Source organism: Neofelis nebulosa, chromosome 6 (genome assembly GCF_028018385.1).
Source record: "Neofelis nebulosa isolate mNeoNeb1 chromosome 6, mNeoNeb1.pri, whole genome shotgun sequence".
Classification (NCBI taxonomy): domain Eukaryota; kingdom Metazoa; phylum Chordata; class Mammalia; order Carnivora; family Felidae; genus Neofelis; species Neofelis nebulosa.
In genome coordinates this window covers 139361469-139389015 of record NC_080787.1, presented here as the reverse complement: position 1 = coordinate 139389015, position 27547 = coordinate 139361469, and the positions used below count along the sequence as shown (strand labels likewise).

General features: G+C 43.6%; 1 protein-coding gene across 2 annotated transcripts in view; it reads right to left on the bottom strand.

Annotated features, from left to right (window-relative positions):
- The window catches only part of PLEKHG1 (pleckstrin homology and RhoGEF domain containing G1), a 232272-nt gene that overhangs the window by 151491 nt on the left and 53234 nt on the right, over positions 1-27547 (bottom strand). The window contains exon 2 of one of the 2 annotated variants that reach the window (XM_058735642.1): positions 25212-25268. The exons of the other annotated variant lie outside the window; for it this stretch is intronic. The gene's annotated coding sequence lies outside the window, so the exon portion shown is untranslated. The remainder of the gene's footprint in view (positions 1-25211; positions 25269-27547) is intronic. 2 annotated transcript variants of the gene reach the window in all.

Below are 27547 nucleotides of genomic sequence, written 5' to 3'. Positions count from 1 at the left end.
ACAGTCGGCTAACTGGAGTTTTAGCTAACAGAACCTGAGCAATTCTGGATCAGAGTACCTTTACCCTGGTCGACTCCTGGTAGTAAGTAAGCTCTTTGGCTTCTCAACGGTCTAACCCTCCCCCTCGATGCCACTGGAAGCGTACCCCTCCTCTCCTTCCTCTTCCACCGCGGTCACTGAGGGCTCCCCAAGCCTACAGTCCCAGAAACCTGTTCTTGCCTCTGCAGACAGCAAGGCAGTGAGCCTAGGAATACAGTCCTGGGGCACAATTTCAAATGGCTGGAGCGAGTACTATCAACAAATAGTAAAAGAGAGCATTACACCATATTAGGGATGAAGCAGGCTAATATATTTTCCCCCAAGTTAAAATGAAAAACAGATGATTCAGACATCAGAATTTAGAATTTCTTTCCAAATTAAGAATATTTAACATGACGGGCATATGTCAGGTGTTGTGGTGAACACAGGTGGGGCCCCGCCCACCCCCACCCCCAACCTGGTCTTGAGTCTCTGTGTGTGTCATGAAATTGTCCTCGGACGGGATGATATAGCGGTTGGGCCCGGAAGAACAAACAGGAATAATTAGGGGTCAGCCGGCCTGGATCTGCAGGATGCGGTCAGGGGGCAGGTACGCAGAATGCCACGTGCAAAGACCCATGGTGCCTATTTGGGGGAAACGCAAGCAATGCAGTAAGGTAGAAAGCGTGGGGTGCGTGCGTGTGTGTTAGTGTAAGGAGTGGTAAGGAGGAAGAGTGAGCAACAAGAGAAGGACAATAGACACAAGCAGGAACGAGGCCACGGAGGGCCTCATGCATCTAAACCAAGGGTCTGACTTTATCCTACAGCAATGGGAAGGGATTGAAAGGTTTTAAATTGAGGAATACCATGATCGGATCTGTATGTTGGAAAAAAGACTCTCAATGACGTGGGAGAACAGATGAGGAAGTAAGAATGCATGTAAGGGGGCAGAGACCAGCTGGGAAAGAGGTGATGGTGGCCTATATCGAGACAGCCGGAGTGGGGAAGCATATGGTTTGGGGCTGGTTAGATTGGGGTGTGTGTGAAGGAGGGGGAGGAGTCTGGGAGAGGGCTAAGGCCTGTGGTGTAGACACTTTGGGGCTGGCACCGCCATTTTTCACAGGGGTATGCGTAAACAAGAGCGGAGGAGAGTTTGGGTGGTGGGGTGCCGGGTCAGGTACACAGTGACCTCCATTTTTAGACATTTAGGCTACTGCTTGTATTTTCTTCTCCATTGTCATCAATCCTTTGAAAGCATTTTTGAACCTGGGCTTTTTTAGAGTCTTTGAGTTGCAGGAGTTCCTCCTTCAGATCAGAATCTCCCTCATCCCCATTTCGCTCTCCCTCATCCCATCTCTCACGCCTTCTAACGCTACAGCTGTTCAAGAAATGCTTGCCTCCTGACACCCTTACGATACATTCCCAGAAAGAGCGCTATGGGCTTTAAGAGTTAAGGCTTTAATAATTCTTGCTACATGCTGCCAGGTTTTCTCCAAAAAGACTGAATCGATTTACATTGTCAACAATAGTGCACGAGGATCTCCGTTTTCCCTAGAGCCCTTCCAGCATTGGCCTTTGACATTTGTTCCCTTGGTTGGTGTGAGATGTTTTCATTAAAAAAAAAAAAAATTGACTAAAGTTGGACGTATCTTCAGATTTGGTTTCCTATTTGGCTTCTTGTTAGGTGAAAAGTCTGTTTCTATCCTTGGACCACTTACCCAGTGAGAATCTGATATTGTACTCGTGTTATATATGAATATCTATATCTATATCTATATCTATATCTATATCTATATCTATATATTTGAAATCTGAAAATAAAACTGTAAGACAAGGTTATAGGAGTAGGATCTCCCTTCTTCTCCCAAACCCCAACCCCGACGTGGAAAGCAAGAGAGGAGAAAGAAGAAAGACAGCAAGAGGGTATGAGCCCGTGTGAGAAAATGCTCCTGAGACAGCTCAAGTGGTCAAAGGCACGCACCTTGGTCTCCAGCAGATCTGGGTTTGAGTCCTGTTCCTGCCATTTAGCAGCAGCGTGACCTTAGGCAAGTTCCCACACCATGTAATGGGAGAGCGCATTGAAGGGGACAGGAATGGGTGCAGGAGGACCAGTCAGGAGCAGCTCTCACAGGATAGTAGAGGGGAAATGACAAAGCGCAAAGCACTTGCCCTACTCTGCCTGCTGGCACGCGGTAAGCACCCAAAATGTCACTCGTGACTGCTACACGTTGCTCAGCGAGGCCACTTCGTCGATTGTTAACGAAGGTTTTGCGTTTACCACTCCATTTTCAAATAGGAAACGGTTCCAACGGGCAGGCACCCGTTCTAGGAAATGTGCGAGGTATATAACCTGGCATTTATGTGACTTGAAAGAAAAGTGAAACGCGGGTGTCATAAATGGAGGTCTACAAAAATTTATAACCCTAGCTTGACCTTGGCTGGCTCTCGGCTCCCCCTCTGGATATCATTTCTCAGAGGGGTTTCTAAAACTCCCTGGTGGCAAATTCGCTCTGGGCAAGGCAGGGGGAAGACAGCTTGACCTCTGAGGTCACTTGTTCTGTTGCGATTGTTAGGGTAAAATAGCAATTATCCAAATTCCTCAAGAGATGAGAAGTTCTGCCTAACTGAACTCTCTGGCCGCTTTGGGGTTAACAATGAAACCCTCTTTCAACCCCTGTTCAATTTCTTTGTCTCTCAACTGGGTCATACAAGTTTCTGCTTCTAGAAGTAAGTATGGTGGCCAAGCTATAATTTAGCCTTCCTCTGATGATTCAGTCTCTTGCTCTGCCTCGGGGTTGGCTCTGAAGAAGGAGCCTCACCACAGACTCCGAGAAGAGAAGATGGGTGAAATGGGTTGAATGAAGACCTAGGATACCGCACTTCAGGAGGTCTATCTTAGTTCCGGAAATAACCCCTCATGTCCAAGACCTCTGCGTGTGCAGTGGAGAGGGAGGGTTAGATTTTCTTCTCGAAACTGAGCTTAGAAAGAACAGTCCATTAGGGGCTTTGGCTTCCCTACACGTTACTGGACTACAGGCGTACGTCATGCCCCAACTGGGAGTTGAAAGCCCCAAGAAGTGTTCTGCAATACATTTAAGCACCTAATAGCGAGCATTGGCTGCAGAGAGGTGGAAAAGTTATCAGCCTTTGTCTACCAGACTCTTCGTCTAAACGCTGACTACCATGAAGGGTCTGAGTTCTGACAGCTCCGCAGAGGTCACGGACTACACAGAATGTGGAAAAACAACACGGCACTACGCAGATGTGCGTATGCTTCCAGATAAAAGGGTCGCTTCCTAGAACGGAGCTCACCTTAAACGTGTTTTTGGAACTTGTATCCACGATGATCTGCCCTCTTACAGAGGAGGCTAAAGGTTAATTTTCTGTGGCATTAAGCACTGCAGGCAAATGCCAGAATTCTATTCCCAGACCTAAATTATATAATCAGAAATAGAGCATTCGAACTGCACATCAAATAGTCTCGCTTTCTGGCAGACTATGAAAAAAATCAGTTTCAGTGTTTGAAGTAGGCATTTGTTTATATAATGCAATCAACCATGACTGCCAAACACAATAATTAAATGCTTTAACAAGGGGGAAATCTTGCCAGAATATGTAATTTGAGGGGGAAAATAAGCAGAGGGTTGATATGTAGCAGAAAATGCTGAATTATTTATTTCCTGCTACTCAGAAGCAGACACTCCGACTACGTGTAGAGATAGTCAAAGAGAAAGGAGAGTGTCAGAGGGCCAGTTACTTTATTTAAATCTCATCTTACTTTTTATCTTCCCACCCCAGCTTGAAAAATGAGGACTTCTCACCTTCCTTTCCTTGTAAAATCACCCGTGTGGAAATGAAATTAACAGCTATGAAGAAAAACCCAAATAATCGTATATTTCTCTTTTTGTTAGTTGAATTATCAGCTAAAGTTTTATTCAGTTTGGACTGTGCCTGTATCTCTCTTCTGGGCAGGGATGACGCCTGATAAGGGAGTGCTTTTATGTCACTGTGTAAAACGAAACAAAACAAAATAAAACTGGGATGTTATACCTACTCATTTTAAAAATTCCTTCTAAATCTACAGCCTTTGGTATGATTTTCTCTTGTGACATTCAGAGGAAAAGTCGTAGCACGTGAACAAATAGCCGAAGGCATTAAGCATCAATGCTTAAAATAATATTACTTAAAATACTAATGAAAAACATTCCCCAATTATGTCTTGTGGCTTATAAACAATTTAATGTATGCCTTTCATATGTAAAGATATTATAATAAATATAAATATATAATAAATGTATTAATGATTATATATTATGTGTAAGATGATAATTTAATATGTATATTTATATATTAGTTTCCATTAATTATATTACACGGGTCAAGGGAATGATGACTTAAAATTTTTTGTCTTCTCTTACTTCACCTAAATGCTACCACTAGTGAAATACAGCATCGGTTTAATATAGGCTTATAGTTAAAATGAACAGCTAATTAGATCTTTTAAAAGGGTTCGACTTCTAAGACAACCGAACATCCTTAATTTTGATGTTCACATCTCTAAGATCAAACAGTATAAATGCCCTCTGGCTTCCCGCAAGAACTTAAAGGAACAGCAGGGAAAGGAGAGGAGGCAGAGGCAATTTCTACAATTTGCATAGTACCGCAAAGCGCCGAGTAACAATTTATTCATGGGGACATCCATGGCACGAGGCTCTCATTTCCTCCATGGTATAGAGAGAACCCAGGCTGAGGGAGCCCTTTGCAACACTCATATGGTGAGTTGGGTAAGGGAAATACCAGTGTGAAGACTTCTGGTATTACTCTCCCTTTCTGTGACCTGAAAAGTGGTTCCTTGGTAACACCTACACATCTTTTGTGTGACTTAGAGCATAACTTCTTTAGCATCAGGGGCCCCCTGGTCTGAGGGATCATTAGCTCTTGGCTCCAGCCTAGTGCAAAAGGTTCCTAACTGCTTACCATTTTTTTCCACTCTTACTCAAGAGCTAAATAAAATCAGTCTTCAAAAACTTAAACTGGATTGCATCACTCCCCTGCTTAAAACCTGTCAATATAGTCTCCTTGCACTTAGAATAAAAGCCAAACTCCTTAATGTGGCCTGCAAGCCCCCCACCCTGCCTCCCATCTCACCTCATTGTCCCCTGTCTATTGCTCCCCAGCCTCTCTGGCTTTCATTTTTCATTCTTTCATTCACAGCCCAACTTCAGACGGGCCTTCCCCAATTCCCCCGGCCAACAAAGTCTGTACACGTAGGAGTACCCTGTTTTCTCCATTCGTAGCACTCACCATGATTTGTAATCATACGCTGTAATGGTCTTTAAAATCATTTTTCAGGGGCGCCAGGGTGGCTCAGTTGGTTGAGCATCTGACTCTCGGTTTCAGCTCAGGGCATGATCCCAGGGTCATGGGATCGAGCCCCATGTTGGGCTCGATGCTGAGTGTGGTGTCTGCTTAAGATTCTCTCTCTCTCCTTCTGCCCCTCTCCCCCATGCATTCTTTTGCTCTCCCTCCTCAAAGTGTTGGGCTTTGGTGACTTCTTACCTGTAATGGCTCTCCCTTACCCATAACGGCTCTTTAAAAGAGCACTCCTTAGGACGGACAAAAGGGAGCAACACAAGAGCTCTAACATTACGTCATTTCCCTCAACGAAACGGACCACATGGAGTCAACTACTAATAGGTCTTTTAGCCATGAGTACATATGTGATCCAGGGTGTCCCCATTATTCCTGGGATAACCAAGGAGCCCCAAAGTTTGCCGAATGAACCCAAGGATGCAAAAACATTTAAAAATAACCCTTAGTTAGCTCTAGGGCTGACGTGTAGGCACAACTCCAGGGGCCTCCGTTCCCAGAGGGGTTTGTGGTCAACCCCTGGTGGACTGTGTAGAGCAGGTCCATGTGGCCATAGGTGGTGGCTGTGCTCAGTTCCTCAGTGTTTTCATTTTGGATTATTCTTCCAGCCCTATGCTTTGCTCCTAGGTTTATTCTTTGTTATGAACCCAACATTTAACTTCTACGTGTCTTTAAAACTACAATTAAATGGATCATATTCCTTATAAAGTCAATGAAATTAAAGTCAGTGAGAGGCTATGAAAAGAGAATCTGCTTAAGTCAATTTTTTATTAGAAAAACACCCCCAACATTATTGACGTTTGAAAACTGATCCCTCATTGTTTAGTTACTTTGAAAACAGAAGCACATATGAAAATATTGTATAAAATGTTTTCCTTAAGTATTTTTCTTGAAATTTCCATCAAAATCCATGGGGTTTATGAAGAAAAATAAACATCAGTTTCATTGAGGGAGCGGGGATAAAAATTAATAAAGCCACTGCTTTCCTTAAATACAAAAATCCCTTAGTAATCCCAGGAATGGTTTCAAAAGGAAATCAGAAATACATTTTAAGGTCAAAATCTGGGTAAGTACAATGTCAACATGAAGAACACCTTTGGTAAGAACTTGACTGAGCTTAAGAATCATTCTTTACAAGATTCTGTACAGGATTGTTCTCTATGGGATCAATTGTTTCACAGGATTCTGCCAAAAGGACCTAAATAAATAGTTCAAGCAACTTTGACAGCAAGTAAGGCATTGAAAGTAATTTAGTAAAAATTGACCCCAAAGAGCATCTCACCAGCTTACCTGTTGGCGAAGGAGTTAATTCTCCTCTTACCCAGAAGCCTTATGGGTGCAAACAGAAGTTAACTGCAAGGGAGTCAGGCATCAAACTAGGTCAGAGAATGTCCTCTGTAAAAGTTCAAATGCTATCTCAGAAGCCTCTTCAATCTCCGTCCACTCAGAGAAAAGTCATCTTTTCTTTCTCTTTGCTCCTACTCCTTCTGTGCAATAAAGACACATCCCAGCTTGCTACAGTCATGAGCCTTGAAGGCTTTTGCTCCCTCCTTTTGAGGGCTAGATCTAAGCCACGGGTCTCCTTTTGTCTCTCCTGAATCCGCAGAGTAGCCGTGCAAATGTCTGAGTTAAAAAAATGAATGTGGGTATTTACAGTGATCTTATTTTAGCTGTCCTACAGAACTAGGTGGGGGAGAAACAAGCCTTGAGAAGAAAGCTTAAGTTAAAATGTTGAAAAATAAATTAGGATTAGCAATTGCTTTGAGTCGTCACTGCCATAAAATAAAAAGATTACTGCCAGATGTATGCAATATATTGGCCACAATAATTTAGCTCTCGTTTTATTTACATGTAAGGTCAAATAAGACATTCCGTTTTGTATTACTGTGCACAAAGCAGAAGGACTGGAAAAACCATGTGTTTTGTACCATCCGAAGACCGTATTTCCAGAAACATATCAAAATGTAACTAAATGAAAGAAACAAAAGTTTTTAAGCCTTTACTGTACTCTTCCCCTGCCAAACAATCAACTTATTTTCATGGGTCCATATAAAGCATTCTGATTTTAAAGTCTTTCATGTGAATATTTCAGGGCAGGGCTGATTAGGAACACTGAACCCCAGCTGACTAGAACACTGAGCTCTCCCTTGGTCATGAGCCAGCAAGACTCCATGGAAACCACTGAGTCCTGATAGATCAAAGAAGAATCTAACACTTAAGAATTGCCTCCAACAACCCAGTGATAGAAACTATGCTCAAAAAGGGTACAATTTCTCAAATGGACCATTAAATTTTATTACAGAACTCAAAATATCACCCCAAATCCAGAAATTTACAAAGGGAAATGTTGGCTCCCAAAGAAAAACCATATTTCTTTCTTTGGAACTAAACTACAGAGAGGGTGAAACATATTTGAGGGAACCATAAAGAACCCAATCATCTTGCACTTTGTTTAGAAGGTATTTTGATTGTTTAATGCTTCCGTGATAATTTTTTTGTTATGTTTTTAGGAAAGTTATGGTAGGGCAGCTAGGGCTTTCTGTCGTTTCTTGGCAGGTACAGATGGCAATCTATGTGTTTGGCACGAGGACACAGCAATACGTGGGCGCAAGAAGCCTTCTAGTTCACAGACAAGCTCTCACACCCAACAGAAACCAGCTTACAGAAACCAGGCAAGTGGCCTTTTAGACTCACTCTTCACTGTCATATTCCTAGAAAGGCCTATTTGCCTACAGGCATTTCAGCCACTTTCGTATATAAGTCAATTTTCAAATACTTCTGCTCTTTATGTCTCTTTAGACACACATCTCACAAGTAGACAAGAGGTCTTGAAACCTTTTATACCCACTGATTGACCGAGAAATCTTTTCAAGGGCCAAGTAGCACACAACAACAACAAGATAATATTTTTCCTTGTTATTGTTGGATTTAGTATCACTGTTAGTTCTAAGGGAGGGCCAATTCTGCTTTTCACTGCGCTTCATTGATTTTTGGACTTCTGAGTTCAGTTTCTCTAAAAGTTGCTAAGCAGAGGCGAGGCTGGACAAAAAAATGTTGTAGTTGATAATTATAATGCAGGAAAATACTTCTGCTTGATTTATTGAAGCATATTGTTTAGACACATCTGCTGCAAATAGGAAAAACTAGATGGCTATGAACAGGGAAAATTAATTATATAATTAGAGGTTGTCCAATAACTCGACAGAATTACTGGATTCTGTGCTTCAAACTACTCTCTTCCCAGATACTTCATGATGTTAGATTATGTGTAACAAACAGAAGCCCATTCTACGCAAACCTCATAATGCTGTCTCTTACAAGTTTGCTGAAAACACAGACTGAACTGAACAGATACTATAAGCAAGCAGCCTTCTTAGAGTTGATCCACAGCCAGAGACTAAGTACCCATAAGGTCATGTGTGGAAGTTCTTTTAAAGAAGTCTAGGGGAGGGGCGCCTGGGTGGCTCAGTCGTCCAACTTCTGCTCAGGTCATGATCTTGCGATTTGTGAGTTCGAGCCCCGCGTCGGACTCTGTTCTGACAGCTCAGGGCCTGGAGCCTGCTTCGGGTTCTGTGTCTCCCCCTCTCTCTGCCCCTCCCCCACTCATACTCTGTCTCTCTCTCCTTCAAAAATAAATATTAAAAAAAAATTTTTTTTTTTTTAAAAGAAGTCTAGGGGAGTCTGGTGGCTCAGTCAGTTAAGCATCTGACTCTTGATCTGGGCACAGATCATGATCTCACAGTTCATGAGACCGAGCCCCGTGTCAGGCTCTGTGCTGACGGTGTGGAGCCTGCTTGGGATTCTCTGTCTCCCCTCTCTCTCTGCCTCTCCCCCACTTGCACTCACACACTCTCTCTCTCAAAAATAAATAAATGAACATTAACAAATAAAGAAGTCATGTCTACAGCAATACACTTTTAAAAGGCTAGTGATCAAGTATTTAGGGATCTGAGAAACTTGAAATCTTAATAATTAGGTAACCAAAGGTAATATAAGCCCAGCCTTAATATACGTTTAAATAGGCCCAATTTTCACATTGGAAGATTTGAATGGCTTGCATCCCCAGCTGCAGACTAATTTAGCAAATCAGTTTTTAAAAATCCACCTTTCTTACTGTTCATTAGTGTAAAATATGTGTGTATACGTATAAATATATACACGACACGCACAGACCCATTGCGAAGAAAATAAAGAATCTTATAAATGCATTTGGTCTGATGGCAACCATGCCGAGCTGGAAGACAGGATATCTTGATTCCAGTTCCGTCTCTGGCGCAAGCGTTCTGGGCACGTTTGGGGGCATCACCACGTCTCTCTGGGCCCTGATTTTCTCATAAGTAACAGGGCGTATTTACAACTAAAATTAATACCCCGTGTGGCTGAAGCGAGCACAGAGATGGGCAGAGACACACAAGGCTCACTGGTTATCTGGAAAGTACAATTCTGCTCCACGCAGAGAAGAAAGATGTTTCATGAATGGGGCAAGATGACAGACAGACTCAGGTTAGCAGAGGGGTACGGGCTGGGAAAGAAACCAGAGATACAGCTGGACAGAATCAGACCACAGATGCCCTTGAAGGGGGAGCCGGTAGTATATTGTGGGGACCCCGTTTGTTGAGAGGAAGGCCAAGTCTACACTGTTCCTCAACCCTCTTCTCTGGGCAACATTCCAATCTGAATATACGGGCTGACTTCAGACGGCCATAACTCCATCCAGCTGCTGAGAGGGGAACATCTGACCCTTGTAACACCTTTTGTCCACATTGTATTTGTATAACTTGCTTCTTTTACCCAGAGAACTGCCAGGGTGAAGGAAGACGCAGAAGAGATCATACATCTCTGTTCAATGTTTTGTTGCTGTTGCCGTTGCTTTCCACAAGGAGTTTTTGCTCAAACAAGGGGCATTTCCAATGTGGAAAGAAGGGAAGGCAACACCAGATCATCCGTCAGGACACCATTTCCACTTAAGAGGTGGAAGCAAGGCCCCATTAGAGCAGACAGGCGCACTGAGGCCGAGTTTGTTTGCTTGTTTGTGTAATGTTTTAAAATTAAAGCTCATTTATTTATTTTTGAGAGAGAGCGAGCCAGCTGGGGAGGGGCAGAGGGAGAGAGAGAATGCCAAGCAGGCTCCACACGGACAGCGCAGAGCCCCATGAGGGGCTCAAACTCACGAAACTATGAGATCGTGACCGGAGCTGAAGTCAAGAGTTGGACCCCTAACTGAATGAGCCACCCAGGCATCCTGAGGCTGAGTTTATAGATTACACATTTCTTTGGTCTTAACTGGACTATTACCTGAGCTCCAGAGTGGGGCCCCCCCATGCTACCTTCACCAACGTTCCTAGATTGACAAACCTTAAGGAATGAAGAAACAAATGCCAGAAGCAGCTGGGGCGGGGGGGTGGGGGGAGACGTTTACCATCTGTTTTATAGCTGAGAGAAACAGAGGCCTTTCCCTAGCGGTCTGTGCTGGTACCCGTAAGGAATTGAGTAACACGATCCAGCAGGAAGAAAGCCCTGTGCCGAGCTTTGACATTAATTATTAAATTAAATCATTAAAGCCTTGACACAAGCAGGATAAAAAGTTCCATTTTCCCCACCAAAACTTTCTTTTCCGATGACGTAACGTTGTTGGAGAAGGAGGACAACACAAGATAGTGACACCAACGACTGCACTTTAAGTAACTTGCAACCTACACACAGATTGAGTTCTAAAGCACTCTGAGCCCAGACTTAATGTCTGGGGACTGGAACACATCTTCCTACAGACAAGGCATTGGGATAAGGGATGAGGAGGTAATGAAATTGACTACGTTGGTCTATTTAACCCGGGCCCTGAGTAGCACATGGAACCTGCCTGTCTGATTACAACCTACTTCTATCCAGCTGTCCAAGCCACAAGCCTAGAAGCCGCTCCCAGCAGCTCAGTTATTGGTCTACCGTCCTCAGGCGCCATGGGGCCTAAGGTCTACGTCCGAGTCCTAAAGATAGAGGAACGCAGAGCAGACGGTATTTTCTAACAGAATAATTTTCACTTAAAATTCCATGAGACATTAGCGACATCTCCAGCTCTGCAGAGAGTATAGTCTGACTCTGGCACATGCTCCAAAAACCAAGCACCAATTGGTCCAGGGTGGGTTCTGCGCATGGGTGATTCTGGACAGCATGGTAGGCTGGATGGCTGCCACCTTCCGGTCATGGAGACTCAGCAACTAAGACCAAAAGATGAAGACAACACCCCAGTCGTTCATAATCTGAGACGTGGTCCCCTTTCTCCAAGGTGCCAAGAAATAACTTGAGGAACTTTCTAGAACAATGGACAGTCTCCAAAGGGATAAGAGCCAGGAGTTGACAGATTATATTCAGAACTAAGTTTCATTTAGAAAATAAAAATGCGACAAGTACAACAACCTCACTTCCGTGGGCACTGTAGATTGTTCACCCAACACCTATTCTCTACCTCTCCCTTCCCAACAAGCCCTTGTTTCGTTGAAGTGTCTACCTCTTCATCTCTTCTACTCACCGTCATGTGGTAAGGGTGCAGCTGATCCCATCCCCAGCTGTATTGGTGGATCCTGGTTAATCTAAGCCAATCAGTTCATGGCATTCTTGGTGCGGTTATTCCTCTCTGTGATGTAAGAGACCATTGGATTGGAAGAAGGGACTTGTATTCCATGGCTAGGGAGAGATCCCTCTCTTTCTCCTGGTGCAGATGGACAAAGGAATCTGTTAAACCATTTGTGTCTGGCAGCCATTTTGCGATCATTTAGGAGAATCTGCCAGAGAAAGAAGCCAAGAAAGATGGGGGCAAACTGAATTATCAGTGATGTTCCTAAGAGTCAATGAACCCTAAAGGACATATTCCTTCCATAGATTAGTAATTAATTTCCTTTTGTTTCAACAAATTTGAACTACAGTCTTTCTTATAGTTGAAAACATTCTATCTGATAAAGTAAAAACCCAGGGCAGGGAAAAACCCAATGAAACTCGTAAAGCAGGGAAAGCAGAAGCCTTGGGGATGGGGTTGTGGGAGATAAAAAAATGTAATAACTGTGCATGTGCTTTGAATGTTAGGAAAGGAAGTGCCTTACGTAGCTCTAGCATTTTCTTCCTGAACATACACTGATCTGCTAAAATAAAAATTCCTTAGAATATAAGTCTTCAATTTGCTATAAATCTAAAATACAAAATGCTTGCCCTTTTCTCTAAATGTTTCACTTGGGAAACACATTTTGCTGACTCAAGATACCATATTATTTAATCCATTTACTCAACAACTGCTCAGTATACAAGAGTGAGCAAAAGCAAATAATTGGCCTTTCAGGCTAAACCTGGTGGCGGGAGAGAGAATTAATCCTCTCTCTGCAATATAAATGCAAACATTTGATGTTTAAATTGGTACTCCCAAAGCCCAGATGATTTGTTTAATCGTAAGTCTGAATGAACTGCCGAGAAGTAGTTGGAAATAATTAGAAGAGAAAGTTTTCTTGGCTGTCTTTCAAGACGGTCAGAAGAACGATCATGGAGGAAGAAAAATAAATTACAGTGTTCAATATCTCACAGGAGGTCAGCTGGTCATGTCAACGAACCTTCTTACCATCTGTTCTCTGTACTCTTAAGTGACCCCATGAGCATCATAATCATTTCATAAGTGTTTAAAGTTTCTCAGATAGGAAAGCTCAGGTTCGTTAAAAAGGCACATGGAAAACTTTGAAATTTTATTTTGTATCTAAGAAATACATAGCTGGGACTGGTCTCTGGGTGCACAAGGTGGTAGGAAAGTTCACTGAGTTCCAAAGGAAAGAAGCCTTACATCCCCCAAGAGAATCCAGGGTTTTCCTATTCTGTTCCCAGGCTCACTCAACTGTACACGTACAGGCAGAACCAATTTAAAAATGGAGCATGTTCCAAAAGACTCCCGGTACATGGTTGTTTATTTCTACAGGAAAATGTGTTCCAGGTCCTAATGGTATATATGGTTCCCAGCCATATAAAAAGCCACATAAAAGCTTTTTCACACCCAGTGATCCTCAAGGTGGGCTCCAGCTGTAGGTTATCAGTGTCTTTCTGGAACAACATGTCTCAGATGCCAGGGGGGTGGGTAGCCCTAACTGGGAAGATGAGGAGTTGAAGGGAGGGAAAGGCAAAGATGTCCTTATCCTCTCCTTTTCTCCTTCAACCTCGCATTACCCACGACTAGCAAACGCTCACTGTGGGACACGCGGTCACAATGGGTATATTTCTCATTTCTCCTTTCGCGATATGTACGTATCGTGCACATGTTGTTTGAGCCCCCATGAGGCTCGGTCGCCATCCCCACCATGTCTTCATCCCCCCCTCGGCATATGAGGTGCTATTTTATTGCTTATCCCAACGCATTCCACCTAAGCCCTTGCTACAAAATAAATGAGAACGCCTAGGTCTTAGAGTTTCCAAATTTTAACTGGGATAAGATGTCAAAGCATAAAACTTCAAAGTGTGATACACTGTGTTCCTATTATTGCCCTGATGTGTCCCTGAAGCTCCACGGTTTCATTCTTACACACGATTACTTATGTCTTTATGACTATAGTTTAATAGCTCATGTGCGAATCTCTAAAGTCTGATATCAAGATACATGACCCAATACAAGACGTGGGTGCCACATTCTCTAGTTGTGAGAAGTTCTCCAGGAGGTGAGGTTCGCCTACAAATACCAGACTTTCAATTGTTTGTGGGAACAGTGGGGAAAGAATGTAGGTAACAGGACCCCACCCTCCAAATGGCCCTAATGTAGGCACAAGATTGCATTTCGGGACCAGTATGGGTTCAGTAGGCTCTGTCTGCTTGAGGACTCCTCATGCATGGTTTTATGTCTAATGAGGAAAAAATACACCCCAAAGTATTTTTCAAATGAACTGTTGGAAAATCACCCTGGCTTGAATCGAAGATGGCTTCACATGACCTATGCTGTGTATATACCTAATTTTACTGCCCGAACCCTCGTCAGTTCCCAGTCCTTCCCGACAGACCGCCAGTCACGAATGTTCAAGTGCTCTTGAGAAATTTTGGAGGGGTTTTTCGAGAGGGCATTTTGCGAAGAGAGAGATCTTGCTAGATCCCAGTGGTGGTGTGGGCAAGCCGGCCTTGGCCTGTACATCCTCTGAGGCTTTTTCCAGCTAGCATCGCCTCACAGGCAGACGTCGAGGCCGAGGGCACAGAGAAGGAGATTCGCTCACCAAGCCGGGCATGTGATGCGATGACACGTCTCGACAGCTGGGGGAAGTGGCTTAACCCCTCACCCCCTTCCTCAGCCCCAAGAAAGCACAAGGCCATCTTCCCGGAATGGGGATTCCTTCTTCAAAGGATCTCACGCAGTTCAATTTTACAACTTTTGAGATCCAGCGGACCAAGGAGACTTCCTTTGCCCCAAGTAAATATTTCCACAAATCACTTCTTCTACGTAGGCCACAGATTGCTCAGATTGGTCATATATATTTTTTTGCTTAGAAACAGTCTTTGTGCAAGACTTCAGGATGAAACACACACCTTGCCTGCAAGTTGCTTCAAATGATGTTTCTTTCAACAATCCTTACATTGTCTAGAGAGGGGCTCCGATCCTCCAGTTAAAATGAGAGATAAAGTGTGGAGTTTTAAGACTCTGCTGTAAATAAAGAGTGGTTAAGTAAAGCTAAAAGGCCCATAACGAACCAAGCCGTGCCTTCAGCTTAAAAGTGACAAAGTGAGGCTACATTTTCATCTCTAAGACTTTTCCTCAGGCATAAAGAACAGTGTTGTCCTCTCCAGCAGACTCTCCTGAGGGAAAACCTGGTTGGGGGCGGGGAGAAAAAGTGATTGGACTGAAGAGGCAAAGAAGAAAAGTGGAGGGCTGCATGAGAAAGAAAAAAAAAAAATTAAGCCTGGAAAATAACAGTTACGGGGAAAATCAGAATACTTCCTAATCTGGAGTTATCCCAAGAAGAACAAATGACCGCATACACATCCATGTTTTAAGGGTGTGATAGACAGTTTTAGGGGCACCTGGGTGGCTCAGTCTGTCGGGTGTCCGACTTCGGCTCAGGTCTGCTCTCACCATTTGTGGGTTCGAGCCCCGCATCGGGCTCTGTGCTGACAGCTCGGAGCCTGAAACCTGCTGCAGATTCTGTGTGTGTCTCTCTTTCTACCCCTCCCTTGCTCGTTCTCTGTCTCTCTCTGTCTCTCAAAAACAAACATTAAAAAATTTTTTAAAAAGAAATATTGGATAATGAAATGTCTTGGAGTTTTAAAATTTACTCTGCAATAGTCTTCACATTCAGAACTAGGGACAAAGAAATTTGGGCTAATCATGTACGATAGAGGCACCTACCTGGGTGTAAATATCTCTATATTTCAAACCAATTCAGCGTATTGATTTCTTATGAATGAATGTGAAATTTCTTAATCACGTATCAAAAAAGTTTGTGAATAGTTATGTATCAGGCACCAGCCTAGATACGATGCGTAAGACCTAGCTCAGCCTTTGAATTACCTCAGTCCATTAGAGCAGGAATGAACAGCTCTCGAGAAGGCATCTCAAGATGCATTTTTAAGATCGCAAGGCAGCGTCACATAATTAAAATTGCTAAATGCATTGTTCGCAGTCTAACTGATACCGCAGCTTTGAGGAGCAGGCAGATAAAATCAGTTCAGAGTAATTTAAACAGGAGGAGGAATTTGAACTGAGTTTAAAAGGAGAGATAAGGTCCAGATAATAGTGTTACTGCTACTACCCTCCAGCTCCGTTTGAGAGCCTGCCAGGGGCCAGGCTCTCACTACAGTTGGCACTGAACACGCACTCTCTAGACTCACAGTTAAACTGAAGTGAGTTTACGGCCGTGATTTCACAGATGAAATTGGCAAAACACTTGCCCGAGGTCCCAGGGAAGAGAGAAGGAGAGATACGCACCCAGGTCCCGCTGACCCCAGAGCCCCCTGTGTTTCTTGCAGACCAACTCCAAGGAATGGAGAGGGTTCTGAGTGGTACAAAACACAATTTTCTGGAAGAGTTGACTTAAAGATGACATGTTTAGAAAGGTCAGATTTTACAGAGCAAGCAACACGTCATTGTGAATTTCAGACCAGACACCCGACATAATTAACCCAAGACGTTGGGCAGACCAGGCTGGTGGGCAGAAGCAGCAGGAGGTTTGCAAGTTCAGAAAAATGAGAGAAAGAGAATCTGGTCCTTCCGCCCCAAGGTGGCAACACAGGCTCGCAGTATAGCCAGGCTGTGGGTGGCATTTCACATGTCACAGAAGCAAAGAAGATATTAGACTTGGGGTTGTACCCAGGTGTTTATACTTGTCCTATTTCAAAAATTGCTAATTTGGGGGTGCCTTGGTGGCTCAGTCGGTTAAGCGTCCGACTTTGGCTCAGGTCATGATCTCACGGTCTGTGAGTTCAAGCCCCGTGTCAGACTCTGTGCTGACAGCTCAGAGCCTGGAGCCTGCTTCGGATTCTGTGTCTCCTTCTCTCTCTGCCCCTCCCCTGCTCATGCTCTGTCTCTGTCTGTCCATAATAAATAAACGTTAAAAAAATTTTTTTTTAATTTCTAATTAATTTTGTGACTTTGGGCAATGACTTAAATTTCTGAGAGTTTCAGTGTCCTAACATGGGAAGTTCAATTCATGATAATAACTGCACAAAGCTAAAAGAATTAAGTAAGAAAAAGTATAGACAGCTGACCCTTGAACAACGTGAGGGTCAGTGCCCTTAACCCGCCCCTGATGCAGCTGAAAATTGGTATGTAACTTTTGATTCCCCTCAAAACTTAGCTACCAATAGCCTACTGTTGACCAGAAGACTTACTGATAACATAAGCAGTCGATTAACATATATTGTATACATGTATTATATACTGTAGTCTTACAATAAAATCTTCTTCAGGCTCTTTAATGCGGTCGAATCGTGGGGGCATGGGTTCCAGGGTACATGAGTTGCCAAAAAAGCCCCCCTCCCCCAAAAAGCGCACCCTCTTCTTACAATAAAGTAAGCTAGAGGAAAGAAAATCTTATTAAGGAAATCATAAGGCAAATACATTTACAGGGCTTTACTGTATTTAGTGAAAAAAATCCATGTGGACGTGGGCCCGTGCAGTTCAAACCTGTGTGGTTCAAGGGCTAAATGTAGTGCACAGTGTGTGGTAAATACTCAAGTGATCAGCGTTTCCCTTTATGAAGGGCCGTGGAAATGGAAAAGAAGGATCAAACAGATGGTGAGGAAAATTTAGTGAGATCTGGTGACAAATTAGGTATTGGGGGACGGGGAGGGGGCGGGGAGGAGGGAAAGAAATGTCAAACATGCATTTACAATGAGAAGCACGCACAAAAATATCTTCATCTCCTCAAATAGGATTTAGAAGTTAGTTTGAGGAATAAGTGACCTTGGAGGTGACTGGGAGCTCCCCAACTGGAAACACCCAGGAAAGAGAGTCAGTACTGAGGCAGAGGGCTTAGAAATAAAAGGGGAAGCAGAGACACATGATTTGTTGGTCATCTGGCTAAGAGCCTGGTGGCTCCAATATTCCATCCATGAGGACCTGTGAAATTGGTCCACTCTGTTTTCCTCTGAATGACCACGCTTTAGAAATCAAAGGAATATATGTGAAGTTACAACATTTTAAGAAAGCAGACTCCACTTTTTTTCTTTTTTTTAAGACAAAGAATATTAAAAGAAAATACTCTACTTAATGCAGGACTTAAGATCAATTGCAACTCTGTGTCTTTCAATTTTAAAACACAATGATTGCTTTAATGCCCAACTTAACCTTAAAAAGTCTTTATCACGAATGTAATCTTCCTCCAGAACAGGCTTCCCTTATGGCCCAGAACAGCCATGACGGTGTTGGGCAATAAAACACACACTTCTAACAGCATGCGGACCTCGGAAAATGCAATTGAAATCGAGATGCCTGGGGTCTGGAACGGGAAGAAAGGGGCCGAGGCAGAGGTGATGGTGAGAGCAGCATTACGCAGTCCACATGAACGCAGGCCTTGATGACTGCCGGCCATGGTGGATAATTCTGACTTCTTAAGACTGGTGAGTCTGGTCCAGGGCTTCCACAAGTGTCTCAAATATTAAAACTAGCTGTCTGTTCCAGACACTGGATTCATTATCTACAGCTGTTGAAAGCAGATGTGGCACCACTGGGCGCATCTGGTTCTTCTGACATTTTAGGTGACAGCTTTTCCGTGCCCATTAGATGGTCCCCGGGTAAGCCCCTGGTGGGCCTATCCTAGGTAGATTTTCAGCTGCAGATGTTACGAGCATGAAACCTCCAATAATCCTGCGTGACCCCGTCCTTCATGGGGATATGATACTCCATCTGGTTTCTAAAATACAACCATTACCTGCACCTCGCTGTATGATAAGGGAACAACTTGTGTACCTTAACGTATCTAAAGCATAGCTTTGAAACACATAAAGGAAAAGCTGACAGAATTATAACGAAACACCGACAATTCACTAATACAGTGAGAGCTCTAAAACAGCCCTCTCAGAACATGACACGGAAAAAAGTGGGAAAAAAGTAAGGATACTGATGATGCGAATAACAATTAAACGGTTTTGACTTAACCGATAACTTCATACTCCACCAACAAAAAAGAAGCATCATTTTCAAAGACAGAGAACATACCAAAGTGAACAACTTAAAAAAAATTTTTTTTTATTGTTTATTTATTTTTGAGAGAGACAGAGACAGAATGCAAGTGGGTTAGGGGCAGAGAGAGAGGGAGACACAGAATCGGAAGCGGGCTCCAGGCTCTGAGCTGTCAGCACAGAGCCCACCGCGGGGCTTGAACTCATGAGCCGTGCGATCACGACCTGAGCCGAAGTCGGACGCTCAACTGACTGAGCCACCCAGGCGGTCCCAGAAGTGAACAATTTATACGGGAAGTACATCTCTTCGGATCACATTTCTAAGCTCTCCGGTAAAATACATTTCTGATGCCAGTCTTTATCATATACTGCTTCACAGAAAGGTTATTTGTTAGTTGTGTCTTAGAACTTCTCCAAGGGCAGAAGCCTTTTCTTCTTGCCTTGGTACCCTTCACAATGCGGGGTGCTTTGTACTTCATATTTCATACAAAGTACGCCCTCACTTATGAAACGATCCTGAAACATCACCTTTAACAATGTATCAATTACGACCCGGGCTAAGGAATTTTACGCCACTTCCAGGAAATGTGTTCACATAAGGAGCCCATCGGAATCTATCACATGTTATTAGACCGGACGTAGGTTAATAGTGAAAGATCTAAGGCAACCTTCTTCCACATTAGAATTTCAGATGACCGAACATCATCTTTGCCGATCCTTGAGCCAGTGGCTTAGCTAAATGCTTTCAAGGTGCTCCACAAGTTTCAGACACGGAACCTTAGGGTCGCTCTGAGGGGAACGCCGAAGGTGAGGGATTTCTAATGAGCAGACGCGAGGCCCGGCCCCGTTACTGGGTATGGAGATGGGGCACCCCGAGCTGGCGTGCAGGGCTTTGTGGTCCAGAAGTGTCCGCTCTCCAAGCTCCTCCTACGGGGACGGGTCACAATTCTGGCTTTGGTTGTTTCTCTATTTCTTTCTACAAGCAATTTCTATGTTTGTGTTCCCACACTTGGCCTTGCGTCTGTATTCACCAAACTACCTTCCACAGAACAACACGGTTGACAGGTTAAAAAAAAAACCCTGTAAGGCCGGGCCAGGTGGAGGCTGTGGGGAGACGGTCCATGCTCAAGTTTGAGAAAGCCTGCCCATAGCACCTCCTTGAAGACATGGAACTTAGAGCAGTGTGGTAAAGGCTCTATAGAAAGAGGAACTCACCAACCTTGCTCAAACCCCAGCTATTTCACCGTGAAGCCCCCCACCCCCACCCCCTCCTTGTTTTTGACAGAAACCTATTGCCATAATTCCACAAAATTGAGGTCATACTGTCCTGAGAATCCCCTAATGCTCCATGCCAGGAACAGCAACTAGTTCCTCATTCCAAAGGTCATCCTTTCATGAGAAAACAAGGACTTTTTTTTTTTTTTTAACTAATATTGTTTTTTTTTTCTCGAGAATAGCTGGGGACCCTGTCATACCTTTCCCTAATGACACAGATCTGCAGCGAGAAAGTCTTCCCCCTCCACTCTCTCCTCACCCCTTAATCTCTACCCCAGCTTAAGCTATGCAAACTTCCGGTGATACTTTCAAAAAATATTTTGAAATTTTTGATCGTGGTAAAATACACATAACATAAAATTTGCCACCTTAGCCATTTTTAAGTGTATAGTCCCATCGTGTGGGGCACATTTCACGTTGTTGGTGCGGCCGATCTCAACAACTCCTTAATAGGAGATACATTTTTTTTTTAATGTTTATTTTATTTTTGAGAGAGACAGAGTGTGAGCAGGGGAAGGGCAGAGAGACAGGGAGACACAGAGTCTGAAGCAGGCTCCAGGCTCCGAGCTGTCAGCACAGAGCCCGACGCAGGGCTCGAACCCATGAACCGCGAGATCGTGACCTGAGCCAAAGTCAGACACTCAACAGACTGAGTCACCCAGGCACCCCAATAGGAGATACTTTTTTTTTTAACTTTTTTTTTTTTTTTAATTTATTTTTGAGACAGAGAGAGACAGAGCATGAATGGGGGAGGGGCAGAGAGAAAAGGAGACACAGAATCGGAAGCAGGCTCCAGGCTCTGAGCCATCAGCCCAGAGCCCGACGCGGGGCTCGAACTCACCGACCGTGAGAGACTGTGACCCGAACTGAAGTCGGATGCTTAACTGACTGGGCCACCCAGGCGCCCCAGGAGATACTTTTTAATGGAGGAGAGATGCCCAATGCTTGGGCAGAGTCAAATCTGTACCTCTTTCTGAGTGCTGTAATTTTGTGCTATGTTTTTGTAACCACTATATTTAGCTATAACACCTTTAATCTTTGATGACACACTAAAAAAATCATTTTTATGACACTGCACGTCAAGAGATACCCAGGGGATTTTGCAGTGGACGAAGCAGAAGGAAAGCATCTCGATGACTTTTTAAAGATCCCATCCTACGTGAAGCCCTATCCTCCAGCACTGGGCCAAGAGTTCCGCTGGATGGTTATATGATTAGCAGTGTGTAGTTCAATACAACAAGTTATTTATTCGCAGTGCGAATGATTTACGCTGCAGCCACTGGTGAGCCTTCCATTAGCTGCCATCCAACAAATCTATCACCCTGAGTAACACTCTTACAGGGCCTTGGGAACACAGTGGCGAGGACACCCACAGGACACGGAGGGACTAAACAGCTGATCCCTCCCCAAGCATGCCTGCATTGTATTGTTTGTAAGTCCTGGGGGTAATAAGCCTCAATATTCAATCCCACAAAGCCCTCAGCTCCAGGACTGTACCCTCTGGAGGTACCACAGAAGCAGCTGGTGACCTGGGTTCAATGCGTGTGCATCATGCACTGCTCTCGTAAGGGCAGTAAGAGTCATCGTGTGGGGACGGGAGACACGAGGGATGTCTACCCTCCAGAGAAGAGCGCGACCCCCCTGCAGGACCCTCAGGAGCCATCATGGCAGCGCTTAGTGACGGCAAATCTGGCACAGGAGACATACCACATCTCGTCTTCAGGATCTTCGCTAGAAACCGCCCCACTAGCCTGCACCCCCACTTGACCTCAGAAGGGGCTCGGAAACTGCTAGCACGAGTAGTAAAGGTCAGGACACTCAAGCGCCCCGGCGCCTGGTGCAGGCGTTAGAATATTTAGTTGGCATCTTTCTGCTCTTTGGGCAGCTCCATACTGTGCACTCCTAACGGCAGCTCTGTCCCAACATACCTTCATCAGAGGGCGGGTGGAACCCTGGACAAGGACACAATGAGAATCAAATGCAGGGGCAAGTTTGTTCAGGAAAAAAAAAACACGGGGGTGCCTGGAAGGCTCAATCAGTTAAGCATCCGACTCCTGATTTCGATTCAGATCGTGATCTTGCAGTGCATGGGTTCAGGCCCCACATCAAGCTCTGTGCTGACGGCGTGGAAACTGCTTGCGATTCTCTCTCTCTGCACCTCCCCTGCTCGTTCTCTCTCTCTCTCAAAATAAATAAATAAACATTCAAATGTTTTTAAAAAAAAAGAAAGAAAATGTACACGTGGGTGTGTGTAACGCATATATTTGGGGGGGCTGCTTTAAAATGCAGTCTTGAAGCTGAATCTCTCTCTCTCTCTTACACACACGCGCACACTCATGGCACGTGGACAGAAAAATAACGCATTCCAGTTCTCCTCGAGTCAACAAACCATGCGAAATAGGGCCACGCTCCTCTGACTTTTCAGTAAACCAGGACCACCTCACCAAGTGCCATTAATTAAAGTCAGGTGATTCTGTTTACACCTCTAGATTTACGTTTCCAATAGCTGGGGCGAGGGGCACCTTTCTCTAGAATTCTCTTGCTTTCCTGACTTCATCTGATTGAGTGGTACCCCCCCCTCCCCACACTGGCTTGCTCACGTAGAGAGGACAGCTCTTACGTAGTTGGCGGGTAACAGTTTGGTAGATGACAATTTTATATTAACGTGCCATGTCCATTTTTGTGTGTGCATGCCCGGATGCTTGCCGGTCTAAGGAGGAGAGGGCTAGCAGTCCGCTTACACGCCCAAAGCAACTTCAGAATACGGTTTTTCTAAAGGAGGACGTTAGCCCATTCATTCTTTGGGCAAATATTTGAGCTTCTTTTTGACGTCTGGCTTTTTCTCGAACAAAATAGCAACGAACAAAAGAGACAAAGAGCCTAGCTCTCAGGTAGTTTATCTTTGAGCGAGTTGCCTATTTTGAAAAAAAAAAGTTCTCCAGACATGCAACGCGCTTGCTTTAAAATCAACAAGTGACTTTCAGGAGGTATTCTAGACACAATTTATATAGTCAGTACCGTTGAAGACTAACAGAATTATTTTCTCTATAACCAGATCCGGGCTTTAGACACAAACGAAACCAGATCCGTCACGGCCATTGAAAATGGTGTGCACCTGGTAACAGAGATGAGCGGCTATGGAAGGAGGAAAATTCTAGACTCCCGTGGCAGCAAGGAGGCCGGCTGAGCCACCAGGCTCGGGGATACACACCCCTTGGGCAAAACGCTTGTCCGACACAGACCACAGCTTCCTGAGTCAAGTCTTGCTTTCCCTTTCCTTATTTTTCTGTATCATATTATAAAGCTAACAGAGTATCAGTGGGTCTCTCGAGGGAAAAATATGGATTTTATTCCAGAGAAACAGCACCGATAGTCACAGCTCCTACGCCTAACAACACGTTACTTTTCTCTGCAGCGAGAACCGTGTCTCTCGCTGATGAGCAGACGAGTCCGCGGACTCATTCACAGAGAAGACGATCATTTCTAAAACAGAAATAATTACTTCTCTCCCAAAAAAGAAAGAAAAATGCATGCGAGTGACGGGGTCTCACATATGCAGAGGGCGCCTGATGGTGACTCAGACTTTTGTGGGCGCTCTGGCCCCTTCCTCCATAAGAAATGCCAAAAGTTACACTTTACAACTGCGTTGTTACAAAGAAAAACGTCATCCAGCCCAAGCTTCACTATCCTATATTCACCATTGCATTCACTCATCTCCTGCTTTGAAAAAGAAATTAAAATGAAAACATTTTCATGGGCCTTTAAAAGTATCAGGGATCCGGGCACCGTGCCTAAGAAATAAGTCAGCTCTGGACTACCGACTCTTGATTTTTAAACTCTTCAGCGTCCTACTGTAAGTTAGGCAAAGGAACTTCTGGGACTTTGTGGCCAGCAATGAAGATCGGCGGCAAGAAAACCATTGTTTTTACCAGTTAACAAAACATTGATGAATTCTGAACTCTGACACAGCAAAGTCATCTTGACTCCATTAAAATACCATTTGTCTTTGTAATCACTTTGAGTACTTCAAGAAGAATAATGCAGTGTATCAAATATTTATGATTCCAATAAAGCATTCTTATTTTGCTAGTTAAAGGCAACAAAACTCTAACCCAGGGCTGCATTTACGCTTTTAATTTTGTCTTTTATTTTACTGTTTGGTTAAAAAAAAAAAAAAGAAAGAAAGAGGCCTGATGTAACACTGAAAGTCTAAACTGACGAGTTAAAAATGATAATGCAATGCTTAGCGGACTGAGTTTCTTCACCTATTCCTAGCGTTCTGGTAAGCACTTGATATGTCATTGAGCTACATCAGCATTCCGGGTCCTGACATATAGCTTATCATGTGGGTAGAGAATGATCAAGTACTTAGGAAAGAAGCAGGGTAAAATAACTGCCTAGAACTGAAAAAAGAAAAAAAAAAAGGCGTACTCCTTCCTTCCTTCCCTTTTAGCATTCTTTGTGGTTTTTCAAATACTACCACCACAAAGGTAGATTGAGATTTAAAATCTTCCAGAAAAACTCAAAGTCAAAAGGACAAAGAGAACTTTTCTAGCCCATAAAAGGCATTTAAAATAACCTAAAAGGCCAACTCATTAACAGCTGAAGGCCAATGGGAAGAAGTGACTTCAAACTGAGTCAGACAATAGTTACTCTCCCGGACTCCATTCTTATTCTTCATGTATGTATGTATGTACGTACGTGTGTGTGTGTGTGTGTGTGTGTGTGTGTGTATGTAAAGTATGCGTTTCCTTTCATATTTTATCCTGTGGTGACCATACTTGTTATTCTGGCTTACAAAATAGTTAAAAGCAAGAACAATTTTGCCTACAGTGTACTTATACAAAAGTACCTAAGAAACCTAAATTATGAATATATTAATTTTGTAGCCTGTTTCATACTGGAGTAGCAAAAAAAAGAAGATAGCTCACTTGTACAGTTGAAGCTTTTCCAGTGTCTGCACTCAGACTCCCAATAACCGTCGTCACCTGTAGAGGAGACACAAAAATGAACTTCTTTCTTATTGTTTTTCCAGAATTATCTTGGCAGAACATGGATGAAACAGCAGGGCTAATTCTAAGTGGCAGAAGGAACACTGGTGGCAAAAAGCCAGCATTTTCTGAGGAAAATGCCACATCTATGCTACTGGTCTGTGCTAGACCTACCCCAATAAGCATAACGATTTAATTAAAAAACAAAAACTTACAAGATGTGGTATTAGGAAAGTTACTGATGTTCCATCCTTGATTTTCCCTTTCCCTTAAAGTACTCATAAAATAAAGATGTGAACTTTAACTAGCACTAGAAACTAAGTTCAATGACCTGCCAGAAGCTGGGAAGAATGTCCCCTTCCTGGAGGAGAGATGAAACCCTGAGGAGCAGGAGGAGAATGGATGGTTCTCCTCAGTCTCGGCCACAGTGTCCCTATCTCTGAAGTACAAGTCATCCACAGGACGAACAACTTTCGAAGGCTGTGGCCACTCTATCCCTGAGTTCCTCTCCATGGCTATATCCCATAATTCCTCTCACTTTCCATCTCTGCAAAGTAGTTGGGATGGGGGTGGAAATTCACAGAGGTGATATTTACATCTGGTGAAATTGGGGGTGGCTTTTTTTCTGGTCACTATTTTTGAAAAGAAGGAACCACAGACATTTCTGTGTCTGTAGAGTTGTGTGTGTGTGTGTGTGTGTGTGTGTGTGTGTGTGTGTGTGTTTTAAATCTAGTTATTTTTGAGAGTGAGAGAGTCAGAGACAGAATGCGAGTGGGTTAGGGGCAGAGAGAGAGGGAGACACAGAATTCGAAGCAGGCTCCAGGCCCTGAGATGTCAGCACAGGGCCCGAGGCGGGGCTCGAACTCACAAACTGCAAGATCCTGACCTGAGCCGAAGTCAGACGCCCAACTGACTGAACCACCCAGGCGCCCCCATGTCTATAGAGTTTTATCTTTTTTTTTTTTAATTTTTTTTTAACGTTGATTTATTCTTGAGACAGAAACACAGCATGAACGGGGGAGGGGCAGAGAGAGAGGGAGACACAGAATCGGAAGCAGGCTCCAGGCTCTGAGCCATCAGCCCAGAGCCTGATGCGGGGCTCGAACTTGCGAACCGCGAGATCGTGACCTGAGCTGAAGTCGGACGCCCAACCGACTGAGCCACCCAGGCGCCCCCATGTCTATAGAGTTTTAAAGAACAAACCAAATGTGCTTAGGAATTTATCAGCTAGATATCTTCACGAAAAAAACTTCAAAATATTCCAGTTGACTGAGAGGGACGCATCAAAATAAAAAGCTAAGAGCGAAAAAGTAGTCACAGTAGCACTGGTAGAAAGTGTTACGAGCAGGCAAACAGGGACTGAAGTATGCTAATTATCCTAAAAACAGTCCAAATAGAGTGAAAACTGTAAACATTTTTGAAAAGGCATCTAAAAAAACTTTAATGATTAGTTCCATCTAAGTCAGAAGTCCTCGATCCCGTTATAAAAAAACCAAACCAAAACAAAACACAAAAACAACTGGGAAGTGAATAGGATAGATAGTGAAAGTGAGCCAACTTTACTTTGTCTATGAGGCATAAAAAATGTGGTTTTCCTTATGGCACCAGTGACTGGTTGTGGGGTTTTATTGTTTGTTTGTTTTTGTTTTTAAATTGGACAGAACAAAGAAAGGAAATATGTGCTTAAACTTAGTTAAGTTTGAAAATAGTAATAAGTAAATAGACGATAAAAAAGGCAGAAATAAACATAAAGCAGGAATTCGTGATTTAGATATTTCAAAAGCAGTCACTGGTTCATTACAGAATGAAATAACTCACAGACAGATTTCAGGCAATAATCTCATCCTAAAATCCAACATGAAATTAGAATTACTAAAGGAATATATCACTGACATGGAAGAGATTAAGAACTGAGTGTTACATAAAAATATCATTGTGGATAATTTAACATCTCAATACAAACAGTTTTCTCAGATGGCACTTAATGATTTTTTTTTAATTTTTTTTTAACGTTTATTTATTTTTGAGACAGAGAGAGAGCATGAACGGGGGAGGGGCAGAGAGAGAGAGAGACACAGAATCGGAAGCAGGCTCCAGGCTCCGAGCCATCAGCCCAGAGCCCGACGCGGGGCTCGAACTCACGGACCGCGAGATCGTGACCTGAGCCGAAGTCGGACGCTCAACCGACTGAGCCACCCAGGCGCCCCAAGATGGCACTTAATTATTAAAACTGAACCAGAAATATAAAAGCTACAAAACTGATAAGGGTTTACTGC